This window comes from Ochlerotatus camptorhynchus, unplaced genomic scaffold, assembly GCF_037179485.1.
Source record: "Ochlerotatus camptorhynchus isolate MF236.1 unplaced genomic scaffold, CSIRO-AGI_Acam_v1.1 ptg000550l, whole genome shotgun sequence".
NCBI classification, from domain to species: Eukaryota; Metazoa; Arthropoda; class Insecta; order Diptera; family Culicidae; genus Ochlerotatus; species Ochlerotatus camptorhynchus.
In genome coordinates this window covers 5079153-5096142 of record NW_027041033.1, presented here as the reverse complement: position 1 = coordinate 5096142, position 16990 = coordinate 5079153, and the positions used below count along the sequence as shown (strand labels likewise).

Below are 16990 nucleotides of genomic sequence, written 5' to 3'. Positions count from 1 at the left end.
GTTTCAACTCTGGCTCGATGGGAAAGTGGAATAGTTCAAGCTTTATTCCAGTGCATGCTGCAGCTCAGCAGCTGCATTCGCATTAATGATGCCGGGGAATTTGCGCGGGTTTCTTTTTTTTTCTCGTTCCGTTGTTGTTTGCCAGTGCACACGAAATCTGCTCATTTTCACACTCCCTGCCTGGTTCTGATCTGCCCCGCACAGACGGGGGGCCGGCTTCGGCTGGTGTGCTTTAGATGCGATTATCGTTTGTCGGGCACAAACTAGCTGCACAGTATTTCGGGGGAAGTTGGTTGGATGGTCGTTAAATCGCTGTTGTACTTCATTAAGGTTTTGCGTGACTTTTTTTTTGCCCCCGGAAAACAGTGATTCGAGGGTTCTCGAGATTTAATCTAGTGTTTGTACAGAGACAAACAGATGTATCACTAACCAGTGCCATCTGATGAGCAAACTACGTGATACAGAGAGTTGAGAGTTGTTACTACGATAGTAAAAGAATTTATTTTTTTAAAGAAGCAGGTGCTTGTCTCATTCACTGAGCTCTCCTGCGCAACAATCACGCATGAGATAACAAAAACAATTCAAACGTTGACAACATGTTTTGTTAATTTGCCATAAAATCAGTTTTGAGAAAACATCAAACCATAAAAACTCGCGAAAACGAGATCACGCTTTTGTGTACTAGGTTTAAGATACCGTGATAGATTAAGCGAGGGAAAGGACGAAATACAACTTGATGCTTTCGAGTCACAAAACTTATTAATCTATATTTCATGTTGCCTCACAACTATCGTCGTGCCGAGTTTTCTCGAAGATTGACATTTGGTTGACGTTCTACGTCAATTATATCGAATGCGCAAGGACTTCCATAAACCGTCGTCAGCTTTGGAGTTCAGTTAATCTCCTTCCATCTCCAGGTCTAATACTGGCCGATATGAACTCACACGGTACTGGCTGGGGCGAATGATACGATGACAATAGAGCGGGTATTTTCTATGATTTGTGCGACGATTTCAACTTGACTATCTTGAACACTGGTGAAGCAACACGCATAGCAAAACATCCTGCTCGAGAGAGCCGTCTTGACATAGCTTTGTGCTCTAGCTCACTATCATTAGATTGTCTGTGGAAGGTTATCAATGATCCCTATGATAGTGATCTCTTACCAATTATTTCAATCAAAGGTGGTCGTCTAAAAACGGATCAGTCAATTCAAGTTCCTTTTGACCTCACGAAGAACATTGATTGGCAAAAATTTGTATCGGCGGTAACTCTTGGTTTTGTAACTACTGATCCTCTGCCACCATTATTGGAAGAGTATAGGTTCTTTACCGAACTGATCTACAAATGCGCATTAGAAGCTCAGAAACGACGTGTTCCAAGTGCATCCTTCAAAAGAAGGCCCGCCACCCCTGGATGGGATGACGAATGCACAAAGTTGTATCTTGAGAGATTCGTAGACATGAAAGATCTGAGCTTTTTGAAAAGTATCATAAGCTTGGAAAAAAGCTTTAAAACTTACTAAAAGCAAAGAAACGACATAACTGGCGTATGTACTTTTATCGAGGGACTTCCTAGAGAAACCTCGATGACAACGCTTTGGAAAAAGGCTCGCTATATGCGAAACCGCTCATCTTCCAATGAGAGTGAAGAATACTCCTCCCAATGGATATTCGACTTCGCTAAAAAGGTTTGTCCAGCCTCTGTACCAGCACAACCAACTTTACGGGATACAGCCCAAAGTAACGCTTTTCTGGATGAACGATTCACAATTATGGAATTTTCAATGGCACATCTTTCATCGAATAACTCTGCTCCGGGAAGCGATATGATCAAATTCGACCTTCTAAAAAACCTCCCCGATATCGCTAAAAAACGATTACTTAAATTCATTTATGAAATTCAATATAGTTCCACCAGCATGGAGACAGGTTAATGATCCTATCAAGACTTGACCATTGGGTTGAGCATGAGCATGATTGACCGCCCACGGTTACCTTACCTTACCAATCAGGCTAAGGCCTTGTTGTCCTCTGCTGTCCGAAGAAGTCGTCTCCACTCTACTCGATCCATGGCCACAGTTCGCCAGCCTCGTAGTCTGCAAAGGGTCCGCAGGTCACCTTCTACTTGGTCGATCCACCTTGCCCGCTGCGCGCCTCTTCTTCTTGTTCCTGTTGTTGAGTAGCAACCGATCAACTCTGTCCAAACAACAAGCATGTAGCAACCCATGAAGATTCGTGTCACTAATTTATTCATTCCTTCACAAACCTTCGTTCAATAAAGAAGTTCTTTTCCAATTGCTCTGCCTAGTTTATTAGGTTATGGGCCCAGAGCGGAACCGGAATCGATAGTGAAGTAACGGTCGTTTGATTTGTACGGAAGAAGACTTCAAGATGAGCGACGACAAACTCTGGCTGTTTAACGGCGAAAACTTCGGGAACTGGAAGTTCAGAATAGAAGTATTGATGGAAGACAAAGGCTTGCTGGAGTGTCTGGAGAAGGCTGTTGCTGACGAAGAGTACGCGAGGGAACTTCCGGGTGATACTGCTGAAGAGAAGCAGCGGAAGAAGAAGCTACTGGACGAGCGGATGGCCAAGGACAGAAAATGCAAGAACCTGTTAATTCACCGTATAGCCGAAGATCAGCTGGAATATGTGAAGGATAAGAAAACTGCGAAGCAAGCTTGGGATGCGCTCAAGAACGCCTTTGAAAGGGTCGGAATCGCTGGAAAACTATTCTTACGGAAGCAGTTTCAAGAGTTGCGGCTCAAGGAAGAAGAGAACGTCAAGTCATTTTTGCTCCAGTTCGAGAAGGTACTTCGTGAGATGAAAGCTGCAGGAGTAAAGACTGAAGAAGAAGACGTCGTCTGTCAACTTTTGTTAGCCCTGCCGAAATCTTATGAAGCTCTGATTACTGCCTTGGAAACCATTCAGCCCGATCAATTAACTCTCAAATACGTCAAGAAACGTTTGTTGGATGAGCAAGTGAAGCGGTCCGGTAAGTGTTCAACGAATTACGAAGAAAACGGCAGTGGTGAATCTGCGTTCGCTGGAAGAAAAGCTGGCTACAAGTGTTACGGTTGCGGTCGTGTTGGACACAAGCGTGCTGAATGTCCTGAGAACCGTCAAGTCGACAGAAAGGATCGAGAGAAGAACTGGAAATCTGGAGGCAAATTTGGACGACGGCAGAAAGCTGGAGCGAATGTTACGAGCGAAAATGAGGTGGCCTTCATTGCGACTACGAGCGCTGGCAGTGGTGCATTGCTGACTTCGTCGAAGAATCGGAAGATAGAGTGGTTCCTGGACTCAGGCGCCACTGATCACATGTTGAAAGACAAATCGTTGTTCGAAGAATTACATTCGTTGAAGCGTAAAATGCACATAGCTGTTGCGAAGTCTGGCCAAGTTATTGTTGCTGAAACCGCTGGTACCGTAAGAGTGGATATGCTGGTCGATGGAAAGAAGCAACCTGCCGTGGTAAACGAGGTATTATACGTGCCGGAGCTACAATGCAACCTGTTTTCGGTGCGGAGATTGGAAGATAATGATATGACAGTCAAGATCGTCAGCGGAAAGGTGACTATAGAAAAGGACGGTCGTATTGTCTGTACTGGTCGGCGATCGCCAAGATGGTCATCTTGGCGCAGGTAATCTGAAGAGTCTGTGGAAGAATGCGATGGTTGAAACTTCTTCGAAAATTCAAGACTGGCCAAATAGTTGTATCTGCGAAATATGTTTGGCTGGGAAGCAGACTAGGCAAGCATTTGAAGAATCGACGGAACGACGTTCAAGCCGACTGCTAGAATTGGTCCACTCGGATGTGTGCGGACCATTCACTCCGACTACCTGGAACGGAAAGCGATATTATGTAACGTTCATCGATGATTTTAGCCACTTCACCGTAGTCTATTTGTTGGAGTCAAAGGACGAAGTTCAAAAGATGTTCGAGCGTTACCATGCCCAGGTGACAGCATTCTTCGGCGTGAAAATAGCTAGGCTCAGGTGCGATAACGGAGGAGAATACAGCAGCAAATCGTTTCGAAGTTTCTGTCGTGCTGAAGGAGTTCAACTGGAATTCACGGTGCCGTACAGTCCACAACAAAATGGAGTATCAGAAAGGATGAATAGAACACTGTCGGAGAAGGCCCGGTCGATGCTGCAAGATGCTGAATTGTCTAAATCAATGTGGGCGAAGCTGTGCAGACTGCTGCATATGTGTTGAACCGAAGTCCGACGTCTGCTCTTCAAGAAAAGAAAACTCCATATGAAATCTGGTATGGCAAGAAACCAAACGTGGACAAGGTGCGCGTTTTTGGATCGATTGCGTATACGTGGATACCCAAAGAAAAACGTGACAAGCCGGACTCTAAAACCTCGAAGAATGTGATGGTAGGATATACAACGAATGGATATCGCATTTGGGACCCTAGAACAAGGAAGATATTCACGTCTCGTGATGTTGTGTTCGACGAGCGACAAGTCGTTGAAGCTACAGTGAAGTCGATGCCGATGCCATTTGGAGATAATGATTGCCGAGAGGAACAACTAGAAACAGAAGACGTTCAAGACGAAATGGAAGAACCAACCGCAGACGTTCAAGTGATTGACGAGCTGGAGGAACCAATCGACGTTCAAGTTGTTGACGAGGAGGAGGAACCAACCGGCGCGCTCCCTTCGCAACCAGAACGTGACAACTGCTCGGCAGAAGTGCTCACGAGGCATAGCGGACGGGAGCGCAGAATTCCCGGTAAGTTCCTTGATTTCATTACCAGCTTTGGGACGAGTTCTGCCGATCAAAGTTTTGCAGGTGCTACCGAGACCATTGATGATTCCGTGATGGCGTATGCACTTAGTGCAGAGGCGTACATGGACAACCTACCTTCGACAATAGCTGGACTGAAGGAGCGAAGCGACTGGTCGGACTGGAAAGATGCCATAGACAGCGAGCTTGACTCATTGCGGAAGAACGGAACATGGGAGCTAGTGCCGAAACCACCAGGCAAGAATATCATCGACAGCAAGTGGGTTTTCAAAGTCAAACGTGATGAAGCTGGAAACGTGGATCGATTCAAGGCACGCCTCGTAGCGAAGGGCTATTCTCAAAGGAAAGGATTCGACTATAATGAAACATATGCTCCTGTGGCGAAGATTACTACTGTTCGGGTGTTGCTTGCAGTGGCGAATCAGGCGCAGTACCATGTGCACCAGATGGATGTGAAGACGGCATTCCTGAACGGTCTGCTGAAGGAAGACATCTATATGCGTCAACCTGAAGGACTGCAGAGCGACAATCCTCAACTAGTATGCCATTTGAAGAAGTCGTTATACGGGTTAAAGCAAGCTCCGAGGAGTTGGAACGAACAGTTTAATTCGTATGTACTGAAGCTCGGATTTCGACGATCAAAATTGGATAGCTGTTTGTATTGGAAGCGACAAGAAAAGACTGTAATGTACATACTATTGTACGTGGATGACATCATCATTGTCTCGAACTCACTGGATTCTGTAGCAGAGATCAAAACGATGATGACCAAGAAATTCGAAATGACGGACATGGGTGAACTGAAACACTATCTGGGGTTGAAGGTCGAACGAAATTTCAAGACTGGAAGAATGAAGATCAGCCAACCGAAATACATTGCAGACATGTTGAGAAGAAGATTCAAGAAGGTGCTTTCAAGATAATGTACGTACCGACCAATGAGCAAGCAGCTGATATATTCACGAAGGCCTTGCCAAGAGGACCGTTCACATTTCTTCGAGAAAAGCTGGGATTGTTCGGTTGAGCGGGGATGTTGAGTAGCAACCGATCAACTCTGTCCAAACAACAAGCATGTAGCAACCCATGAAGATTCGTGTCACTAATTTATTCATTCCTTCACAAACCTTCGTTCAATAAAGAAGTTCTTTTCCAATTGCTCTGCCTAGTTTATTACCTGTTGGGTCGCTTTCTAGAACCATTTTCACTGGGTCGTCGTGCGGCATTCTTACGACGTGCCCAGCCCACCGTAGTCACCCAGTTTTTGCAATGTGGACGATGGATGGTTCTCCCAGCAGCTGGTGCAATTCGTGGTTCATTCGCCTCCTCCACGTTCCGTCATCCATCTTCACTCCACCGTAGATGGTACGCAAAACCTTCCGTTCGAAAACACCAAGGGCGCGTTGGTCCTCCACGAGCATAGTCCAGGTCTCGTGGCCGTAAAGGACCACCGGTCTAATCAGCGTCTTGTATACAGTCAACTTCGTGTGGCGGCGAATTTTATTCGACCGGAGCGTCCTCCGGAGTCCAAAGTAGGCACGATTCCCTGCCATAATGCGTCTTTGAATTTCTCTGCTGGTATCATTTTCGGCGGTCACCAGTGAGCCCAAATAAACGAACTCATCGACCACCTCGATTTCGTCACCGTCAATCTGAACTCGGGGTGGGAGGCTAACATTGTCTTCCCTAGAACCTCTTCCTTTCATGTATTTTGTCTTTGATGCGTTGATGGCAAGGCCAATCCGTCTAGCTTCAGCCTTCAGTCTGATGTACGTTTCCGCCATCATCTCAAATTTCCGTGCCATAATGTCAATGTCATCGGCGAAACAAAAGAAGCTGGATGGATTTTCTGAATATCGTGCCACTCGTGTCTATCCCAGCTCTTCTGATCACACCTTCTAACGCGATGTTGAACAGCAGACACGAAAGTCCATCACCCTGCCGTAACCCCCTTCGAGATTCAAAGGGACTCGAGAGTGTCCCCGATACTCGAACAACGCACATCACTCGATCCATCGTCGCCTTGACCAATCGCGTCAGTTTATCCGGAAATCCGTACTCGTGCATAATCTGCCATAGCTGATCTCGATCGATTGTATCGTATGCGGATTTGAAATCGATGAACAAATGATGTGTGGGCACGTTGTATTCGCGGCATTTCTGCAGAACCTGCCGAATCACGAAAATTTGGTCCGTGGTAGCGCGGGCACCCATGAATCCCGCCTGGTATTGCCCCACGAACTCTCTTGCATATGGTGACAGACGGCGGCATAGAATTGGGGAGAGTACCTTGTAGGCGGCGCTCAGCAGTGTGATCGCGCGGTAGTTGCAGCAATCCAACTTGTCGCCTTTTTTGTAGATTGGGCATACGACACCTTCCATCCACTCCTCCCAAATCTTGGCAATTACCCAGTGCAGCGCTCTAGCCAGTGCTTCACCACCGTATTTTAAAAGCTCACTTGGTAGTTGATCTACACCAGTTGCTTTGTTGTTCTTCAGCCGACCGATCTCCTCCTCAACTTCTTGAAGATCAGGGGCCGGTAGCCTGTCGTCTTCTGCGCGTGCTCCAAGGTCTGTAGAAATTCCGTGTGTCGTTTACGCGGTACAGATTTTCCATCGCCTCGCGATCTCGGTCTTCCTGCTGACGCTTCTTCCTTCGGAAAACCGAGTTTTGTTTGTTCCGCACTTGTCTGTATCGCTCCACATTCAATCTCGTGAGGTGTTGCAGCATTCTCGCCCGTGCTGCATTCTTCTTCTCTACTAACAGTTTGCATTCGCCGTCAAACCAGTCATTTCTTCGGTCCGGGATTGCAGTACCTAGTGCCGCTGCAGCAGTACTACCTATGGCTGAACGGATGTCCCTCCAGCCATCTTCAAGAGAAGCTGCGCCAAGCTGCTCTTCCGTGGGTAGTGCAACTTCCAGCTGCTGCGCGTAGTCCTGGGCAACTCCGGTGTCTCGTAGTTGCTCAATGTTGGGTCGCAGCGTTCGACTTCGTGTGTTATGTGCACTACTACTTTCTAGTTGGTCTTCCCGCCATTTTCGCTGCAGCGCTGACATGATCTGCGTTACTGCTCTGCTGACGGCGTTAAAGGTGCCCTCCTCTCGACACATTTCTTCGACGACATTCTCCGTGCTAAGGGCGAGCATATCCTCTCGCACATCATCAAATCTAGGACATTCGAAGACCACGTGCTCTGGTGATTCTTACACATTCCCACACTCCGGACAGAAGGGTGATGTTGTGTGTCCGAACCGATGCAGGTACTTCCTGAAGCAGCCATGACCAGACAGGAACTGCGTCAAGTGGAAGTTGACTTCTCCATGCTTCCTGTTCACCCAGGTCGAAAGAGTCGGTATTAGCCTGTGTGTCCATCTACCGTTCTCTGCTGCATCCCACTCCTGCTGCCACTTAGCCATCGACTCCGTTCTCACCATTTTTCGTACTCCTCTGGTTTCTCTCGTCATATAGCACTCGTAGTCCTCCGCCAAGGTGATGCCGATTGGGATCATACCGGCGATAACGCATACTGCCTCCATCGAAATGGTTCTGTACGCACTCACGACTCGCATGGCCATGAGCCGGAACGTACTGCTCAATTTCCTTTGGTTCTGCTTCGTTTTCAGCGCTTCAATCCAGGCTGGACCTCCGTACCTTAGTATTGATGAGGACACACTAGCCAGAAGGCGTCTCTTGCTGCTGCTTGGACCAGAATTGTTCGGCATGATTCTGGCTATTGCGTTGATGACCTTCGTCGCCTTCTCGCAAGCATATTCGATGTGGCTATTAAAGTTTAGCCGGTCGTCGATCATCACTCCCAGATACTTAAGCATGCGCTTCGAAGCAATGGTGTGCTCTCCAATGGTAATTTCTGCCCGCTGCACTGCTTTGCAGTTACTGACCAACATCACTTCTGTTTTGTGGTGGGCTATCTGCAGCTTCGCTCCTTGCATCCAGTTACCAATCGTATCTATCGCCTCGGCCGCCAACATTTCCACTTCTTCCAGCGTCTCACCGGTTACCGTCAAGACGACATCGTCCGCAAAGCCAACGATCTCAACTCCTTTGGGCAGCTTGAGCGTCAGCACGCCATTGTACATTCCGTTCCACAGCGTGGGACCTAGAATGGAGCCTTGGGGAACCCCCGCCGTGATTCTAAGCGATTTCTGCCCCGTGTCTGTCACGTAGACCAGGACCCGGTTCTGGAAGTAACTACTTAGAATCCTGCAGAGGTAGCCTGGAACCCTCATTCTATGGAGCCTTGGCGATGGCCTCCCAGCTGGCGCTATTGAATGCATTCTTCACATCGATCGTAATCACGGCGCAGTATCGATTTCCTCTCCGCTTCTGTTTGGAAGCTTTCTCGGCTCTGTCAATCACTGTCCGAATTGCATCCACCGTCGATCTCCCTTTCCGGAATCCAAACTGTCTCTGCGACAATCCGTGTTCACTCTCCGTGCATTTCGTCAGCCTGTTGAGGATGATCCTCTCTAAGAGCTTTCCTACAGTATCCAGCAAGCATATTGGCCTATACGATGCAGGATCCCCCGGCGGTTTTCCGGGCTTCGGCAACAGCACAAGCTTTTGTACCTTCCACCTATCAGGGAACTGACCATCGTCCAGACATTTCTGCAGCACCATCCTGAACATGTCCGGGAACGTCTGGATCGCCGCCTTCAACGCCACGTTGGGAATTCCATCCGGGCCGGGAGCTTTATTCGCTTTCAACCCTTTCGCTGCTGCTATGAGTTCCTCGTTGGAGACTTGTTCAACGTTGTCTTCATCTACCTCGCCATATGGTGTAGGTGGCCAGTTCGTTGGGTCATGCTGTGGGAAAAGTCCCTCCACAATGACTTTCAGCTTGTTGTGACACATTTCAACCGGCATCGTTGGGCCTCTGATCTTCGCCATCGCAACTCGGTATGCGTTGCCCCAGGGGTTGGCATCGGCATCGCGGCACAACTCCTTGAAACTATTAGACTTGCTCAGCTTTATCTTTCGTTTCAGTGCAGCCCTGGCCTCTCGGAACACCACCCTGCGCTCCTCTCTGTCTGCTTCTGTTCTTGCTCTCTGAGCACGCCTTCTGGCTAGAAGACAACCCAAGTAACAATCTAAATGCTTGGAAGATTTATTCATATTTTATCATTGTTTTATCATAGCATCCCTTCCAGCCTGTGGTTGTATTACGGTTTTGTGTGCTTGTCATAAAATCAGGCCGTCAAGTCGTCTATAAAACTGTTTTATGACTACTAAATTAAAACTCAGACTTCATAGTTTTAACGGTAGCTGTAAGGTGGTTCTGCATCACTACTTATAACTGAAGAATAAAACCAAAACAAAACATACAATTATGTTTTATGGTACACTTTTTATGACCGATATAAAACTTGAAGCAGTCTAAGACCTTCATTAAAGCTTCATTACAACTATCATCTTTATCAGAGGCCTAAGATTCACAGATAAGAAATATACTGCTGCAACAAAAAATACTCTGAAATTTTTTGTCATTATAAAAAACAAATCTATTCAGATATATGAAATGAAAACCCCTTCAGTGCTTCTGAACACGATGAAGATGAGACGATCGACAATATGAAACTCCTGGAGGAACTACAGTTATACGATCCCTACATAAGGCACAGTGCGGTGAAGGAGCTTTTAAAAATATTGAACAAGCGGCTTTCCGATACACTTCCGAAAGATCCACGAACCCTTCTTAAAGCAACGCCGACAGTTTCACTAAATCCGTTTGGAGATGGCCAGTATTGACATCACGGCTTTAAACCTTGTATTGAAAAAGCTTTTAGTGGATCCAATAAGCATTTCTTACATCTTGATTACAAGCGAAAATAGGAGGATCGCTTGGAATGTTGACTTTTTGACAGGTGGTCATGGTTTTTGTTTTGTTTTGATTCGCTGTACCGAATAAAACCAGCAAGCTAGTTATATAGCTTAAATATAACTTAACACTCTCAATTTGGACTACGAAATGCTAAGATACAACCATTAGGTTTATGTTATGCTATAGAATTCCAATCTAGGAGAATATGTTATACTGAGGTATTTTTAAGGAGTAGCAAGTTATAACGAAAAAAAATGTCGCCGTATGAACAAATTTCACACAGTATGAATAATTACGCTTTAATTGATAGGCAATAAAACACTTTCATACATCTATGTATAATTAAATAATATGTGACTGGTTATTGCTCAACAGTAGTAACAGTTTTGTACTAAATAGATAATCTTTGAATGACTCTTTAATGCATGCTGCTAATGCAGACAAATTAAAAATATCCCTATATTTTAGTATTCATATGGCGCACTAAATTTATGCTCCTATTTGGTATAATAATCACCATAAATATTGCACGGCATGCTGTGAAGCATATACAGATTGGTTTAAAATTATAATAAAGTCGTCTTATTTTCAATGTACAATAATATCAGCCATTATTACCAACTGACAAGGATTATGATTTCACATCAAACATCGAAAGAATAAAACCACAATAAAATATTTCTCAATATTAACTATCATCCAAAAACCCCAACTTAAAACCTTCAAAGTTGTCAAAATGTTTTGCGTATCATGTTTTATCAACTTCTTCAGGAGCGATTTATGTGGTTGCAATATAGTTTTATGGTAGTCATTAGAAGGCTGTTAAAACTTTCTGACCTGGAGGAGGTTTTATGTTTTCATTTTTAACAATCACGTCTAGAGTGTGATAAAACTGACATAAATCCTATGCTCCTAAAGTAGTTCGCATATCAAGTTTTAATGACTGCATTAAAACTGGGCCAATTGGCCATGACATGGCTGTATTGCGGTTCTCAGGAGATTGTTAAAGCAATGTGGTCGTCAGTGAAGGTTTTATAATTTGGTTATATCAACTGCTATAAAACTTAAATAAAACAAAAATTGTTGCTTGGGAAGTAGCACGGCGGGTGCTAATTTCCTCGTTCCACCAGTACGCTGGACGCCGCCTGTTCGTTGGCTCCAGTTTTCTCGGCATAGTTGTGTCACATGCCCTTGCTAATAATTCGGTCAACTCGTTCGCGCTTAGGCCCGGGACGCTGTTGTCTACCCTTAGAGCTTCGATGAAGAGATCCTTATTGAATGCCTTCGTCTTCCACTTCCGCTCGCTTACTTTCGTCCTCCGCATTTCCACCGGTGTCCGTTCGCCGATACTGTACCGGATCGCCTGATGGTCACTATGGGTGTACTCCTCGCACACTGTCCAGTTCATATTTGCCATTAGCGACGTACTGCAGAAAGTGACGTCGATAATGGATTCCCTACCATCTTTGCGGAAGGTGCTGATGGTTCCTTCGTTGGCCAGACTGACGTTCAACTTTGCCAGAGCTTCCAGCAGGCTATACCCTCTTGCGTTGGTACATCTGCTCCCCCAATCCACTGCCCAAGCATTGAAGTCTCCTGCGATGACGACTGGTCTCCGTCCAATGAGCTCTTCGGTGAGCCCATCTAGCATCTGGTGGAACTGCTCAATTGTCCATCTCGGGGGTGCGTAGCAACTACATACATAGATTCCATTGATTTTGGCGATCACGAAACCTTCGTATGGGCTTGCCACCACTTGTTGAATGGGATACCTGCCCATGACTTGTATGGCCGCCATTCCTGCTCTAGCCGCCACCCAGTTACCATTATCGAGAGGGACTCGATATGGCTCTGCAATGATTGCAACGTCGCACTTTGTTTCCGTTGTTGACTGCCACAACAGTTGCTGTGCTGTGTTACAATGATTGAGATTTATTTGGGTTACCTTCATTCTTGCTGGCCCACCATCGTCTTCTTGAACTCAGGGCACTTGAAACTTCCCGTCACAGGGCCGTTTCCGTCCTCCTTTTTGCAGAGCATGCACCTCGGTTGCTTTGTACAGTCTTTTGCAACGTGCCCCTTCTCTCCGCATTTCCTGCACAGATCAGATCTGTCAGGGCCCTTGCAGTGTCTCGCCTGGTGACCGAAGCCCATGCATTTGTAGCATCTCTCCATTTTCTTAGATACCCGAGGAATAGCTTTCAACGGGCACACTGACCACCCAACCTTGATTCGGCCAGTCTTCAGCAGCTCGTTAGCTGCGTCCGAAGAAAGTCGTATCGACGCCGTCTGCGTGCCACCATACGCCTTTCTCAACCGAATTGCCATCGGTACGTCTCCCAGGTTGCATTGCACCTTTAGCGCACTTTTCAACTCGTCTTCTGTTGTGATCTCGTCCAGATCCCTGCACTCGACCACTGACTCCTGGGATAAGGCTCTTACGTTCGCCGTCTCGCCAAGAGATTTTTCGACGAGCTCCTTAAAAGCTGAGCTCTTAACCGTAGGGTCCCTTTTCAGCTCGAATAGCATCTCGCCTTTCTGGGTTCGCCTGGTTTTCACCACATTCTCGCCTAAGTGTTTCAACTCCGGATCATCTCTCACTTTCCGGAGGAGTGCTGCGTAAGACGTTTTGTCCTTCGCCTCAACAACCAGAGCGTCACCCTTGCTTCTCTCCCTACGAGGCCTAGGATTCTCCTTATTCTTCCTGTCTTCCTTCTTCTTCTCTTCCTTCTTCCTCGCTTCTTCTTCCTTCCTCCTCGCTTCCTCTTCCTTCTTCCTCACTTCATCTTCCTTCTGTTTTTTCTTCCTCTCCTTCTGGTTCTCGACTTTACGCCACGCACCATTTTCTCCCATCTCCTTGATGCCTTCCTCGTCGTCCCTGCGTTTTTTGGGCTCCTCCTCATCTCCTGGCGTGTCCCTATCTCTCTTTTCAGGACGTGGATTTGTGGGTCCCTTCGGAGTCTCATGTGCTTGAGCCAGTCTTATGCTCTCCTTGGCCTCCAGCAGAGCCTTTTCGGCATTTTCGGCCCTTTTTCTCCACTCTTGACATTCCCGATCTGCCACTGTTATGCCGGATTTGATACCGGTCACAAGTTGCTTGATCTCTTTGTGTACGTTGTTTTTATCCTTCACGAACACATAGAGATCATCGATCTTCCTCCTGACCTCCGTCATTTTGGTTCTCCCGAGCTGCAGTTCTTGGGATTTGCTACTACTGGATATTGGTGTGAATATCTGGCTTAGCCCAACGCCTGGCTGCTCTTCTTGAAACTTACTGCTGCTGCTGGAAATCGCAGTGACCCCCAGGTTCGACACTGGTGATCTCTGCAATATCCCACTCCTTGCGAACACGTTTGCTCCTCCGTTTTCACTGTCTGGCGTATTGCCGTCGTTCTTCATATTTTTTTTGGTTTTTTCTTTTTCTTCATTTTTATTTTTTTCTCCAATTTTATCCATTCTGATGGGTCCCCCCTTCGGGCCGCTATCTCCACTCGTTGTATGTAGTCTCCTATCGTGATCCCATGGTTATCTATGCAAGCAGGGAGGCCATGCTAGGGTTGACACGGTCCTTCATGGGGGCCGTGTTCAGAGCCAGATCGGCGTAAGTCAGGAATGTTACATCTGAGCCTACTACTCACCAATCACCAATTGGTGACGAGTTTTGAACGTATCCGGAGGCCTGCCAAGGTTTTACCGGGACGGGGGCAGCCGCACTATTAGCCCACTCGCCATTTCAAGAAGGTGTCACCCTTCTTTACTTAGGGAGCAGAATAGCACGACTGTCAGCCCTGTAGCGTGGTATCCAATCCATTGTGCCGTGTCGTGTCCATAGTTCCATGCCGTATCCAGTATGCCGTAATAAGGATCTTACTGGCGTCGATCCTAATGTGCCGGTTGGCACTCCTGCGGGTTGACGAAGCATTTCCTCTATCGCCGTGTTATGGTTACCGCGCCAGTGTTCGCGTCGCACCCCCTCACTTTGCTATTGTCAGAAGGACAACATTGCCCAGGCTACGCCACGGGGAGGCGTGAGGTAGGAACTTGTGAGAACCAGAGCTAGGTTGTCAACTCACCATTTGTAGCCTGGTCTGTCTGTCTGTCTGTCTGTCTGTCTGTCTGTCTGTCTGTCTGTCTGTCTGTCTGTCTGTCTGTCTGTCTGTCTGTCTGTCTGTCTGTCTGTCTGTCTGTCTGTCTGTCTGTCTGTCTGTCTGTCTGTCTGTCTGTCTGTCTGTCTGTCTGTCTGTCTGTCTGTCTGTCTGTCTGTCTGTCTGTCTGTCTGTCTGTCTGTCTGTCTGTCTGTCTGTCTGTCTGTCTGTCTGTCTGTCTGTCTGTCTGTCTGTCTGTCTGTCTGTCTGTCTGTCTGTCTGTCTGTCTGTCTGTCTGTCTGTCTGTCTGTCTGTCTGTCTGTCTGTCTGTCTGTCTGTCTGTCTGTCTGTCTGTCTGTCTGTCTGTCTGTCTGTCTGTCTGTCTGTCTGTCTGTCTGTCTGTCTGTCTGTCTGTCTGTCTGTCTGTCTGTCTGTCTGTCTGTCTGTCTGTCTGTCTGTCTGTCTGTCTGTCTGTCTGTCTGTCTGTCTGTCTGTCTGTCTGTCTGTCTGTCTGTCTGTCTGTCTGTCTGTCTGTCTGTCTGTCTGTCTGTCTGTCTGTCTGTCTGTCTGTCTGTCTGTCTGTCTGTCTGTCTGTCTGTCTGTCTGTCTGTCTGTCTGTCTGTCTGTCTGTCTGTCTGTCTGTCTGTCTGTCTGTCTGTCTGTCTGTCTGTCTGTCTGTCTGTCTGTCTGTCTGTCTGTCTGTCTGTCTGTCTGTCTGTCTGTCTGTCTGTCTGTCTGTCTGTCTGTCTGTCTGTCTGTCTGTCTGTCTGTCTGTCTGTCTGTCTGTCTGTCTGTCTGTCTGTCTGTCTGTCTGTCTGTCTGTCTGTCTGTCTGTCTGTCTGTCTGTCTGTCTGTCTGTCTGTCTGTCTGTCTGTCTGTCTGTCTGTCTGTCTGTCTGTCTGTCTGTCTGTCTGTCTGTCTGTCTGTCTGTCTGTCTGTCTGTCTGTCTGTCTGTCTGTCTGTCTGTCTGTCTGTCTGTCTGTCTGTCTGTCTGTCTGTCTGTCTGTCTGTCTGTCTGTCTGTCTGTCTGTCTGTCTGTCTGTCTGTCTGTCTGTCTGTCTGTCTGTCTGTCTGTCTGTCTGTCTGTCTGTCTGTCTGTCTGTCTGTCTGTCTGTCTGTCTGTCTGTCTGTCTGTCTGTCTGTCTGTCTGTCTGTCTGTCTGTCTGTCTGTCTGTCTGTCTGTCTGTCTGTCTGTCTGTCTGTCTGTCTGTCTGTCTGTCTGTCTGTCTGTCTGTCTGTCTGTCTGTCTGTCTGTCTGTCTGTCTGTCTGTCTGTCTGTCTGTCTGTCTGTCTGTCTGTCTGTCTGTCTGTCTGTCTGTCTGTCTGTCTGTCTGTCTGTCTGTCTGTCTGTCTGTCTGTCTGTCTGTCTATCTGTCTGTCTGTCTGTCTGTCTGTCTGTCTGTCTGTCTGTCTGTCTGTCTGTCTGTCTGTCTGTCTGTCTGTCTGTCTGTCTGTCTGTCTGTCTGTCTGTCTGTCTGTCGGCGGCGCACTGGTCTAGCTTTAGTATTGGATAGAAAACATCTGGTTAAATCCATTCTATTGGAAGTTTAATAAGCTACAATAAAACAATCAAATTGACATTCCATTTATTCAATTACAACGTTTGCTATTTTATTGATTTTTAATTGAGCTCAGGTTTCAGTTGGATGTCCGGTGTACTTTTACTTCTAAAGTTGATTTGCTATGACTAACATTAGTAAGTTTCCGAACGTTAATTTTAGGATTTGTCGAATAAACGCCCAATTTCGAAAATATGAATAATTAATTGTTCATGTTGAAATTGAATTTAAAAATAATCCCGTAGTCCTACGTCAACAATGCGGTCCTCCTTTGGACAAAACCGTTAACTTTTTAAATGTTAAATTTATTTTTCAATGTCAATGTCAAAAATTATGTTGTCAACACCGCGTGAAAACGTTCAATGACAGTGTCAATTCTCAGCGCTGGACTACTGCAATCGTCGATCCCAAGTTTTTTTTTCTTACACGTACCGCTAGGATTAAGCAGCGTGAGATTGATGGTGGCGGGAAAGTTTCGCCTTTTTTCTGGATTAACTGCTTTGTATCCAACCGAATTTCTATTCACCGTCGTCGTCAAAAGTTTCAACAAGCAGATTTGACTTATCGAAGGGATTTTCTGCGGGGGATTTAAAGTTTTTCGCTGTTCTTTAGACAGTAACTGTTCTGAAAGTTCCAACTACACACTTACCAAGTTACCATTGTGCTGACAGAGGGCTTCATGTGTGAATAAGAAAAAAAATCGTAACCCTCACAATCGATGTCACGCGTGATGGCACGTAAGTGGTG

The 16990-nt window shown here is 46.5% G+C and overlaps 1 protein-coding gene across 3 annotated transcripts in view; it reads left to right on the top strand.

Annotated features, from left to right (window-relative positions):
* Positions 1 to 16990, top strand: part of KaiR1D (Kainate-type ionotropic glutamate receptor subunit 1D) — a 415379-nt gene that overhangs the window by 205732 nt on the left and 192657 nt on the right. The gene's annotated exons all lie outside the window — the stretch shown is intronic.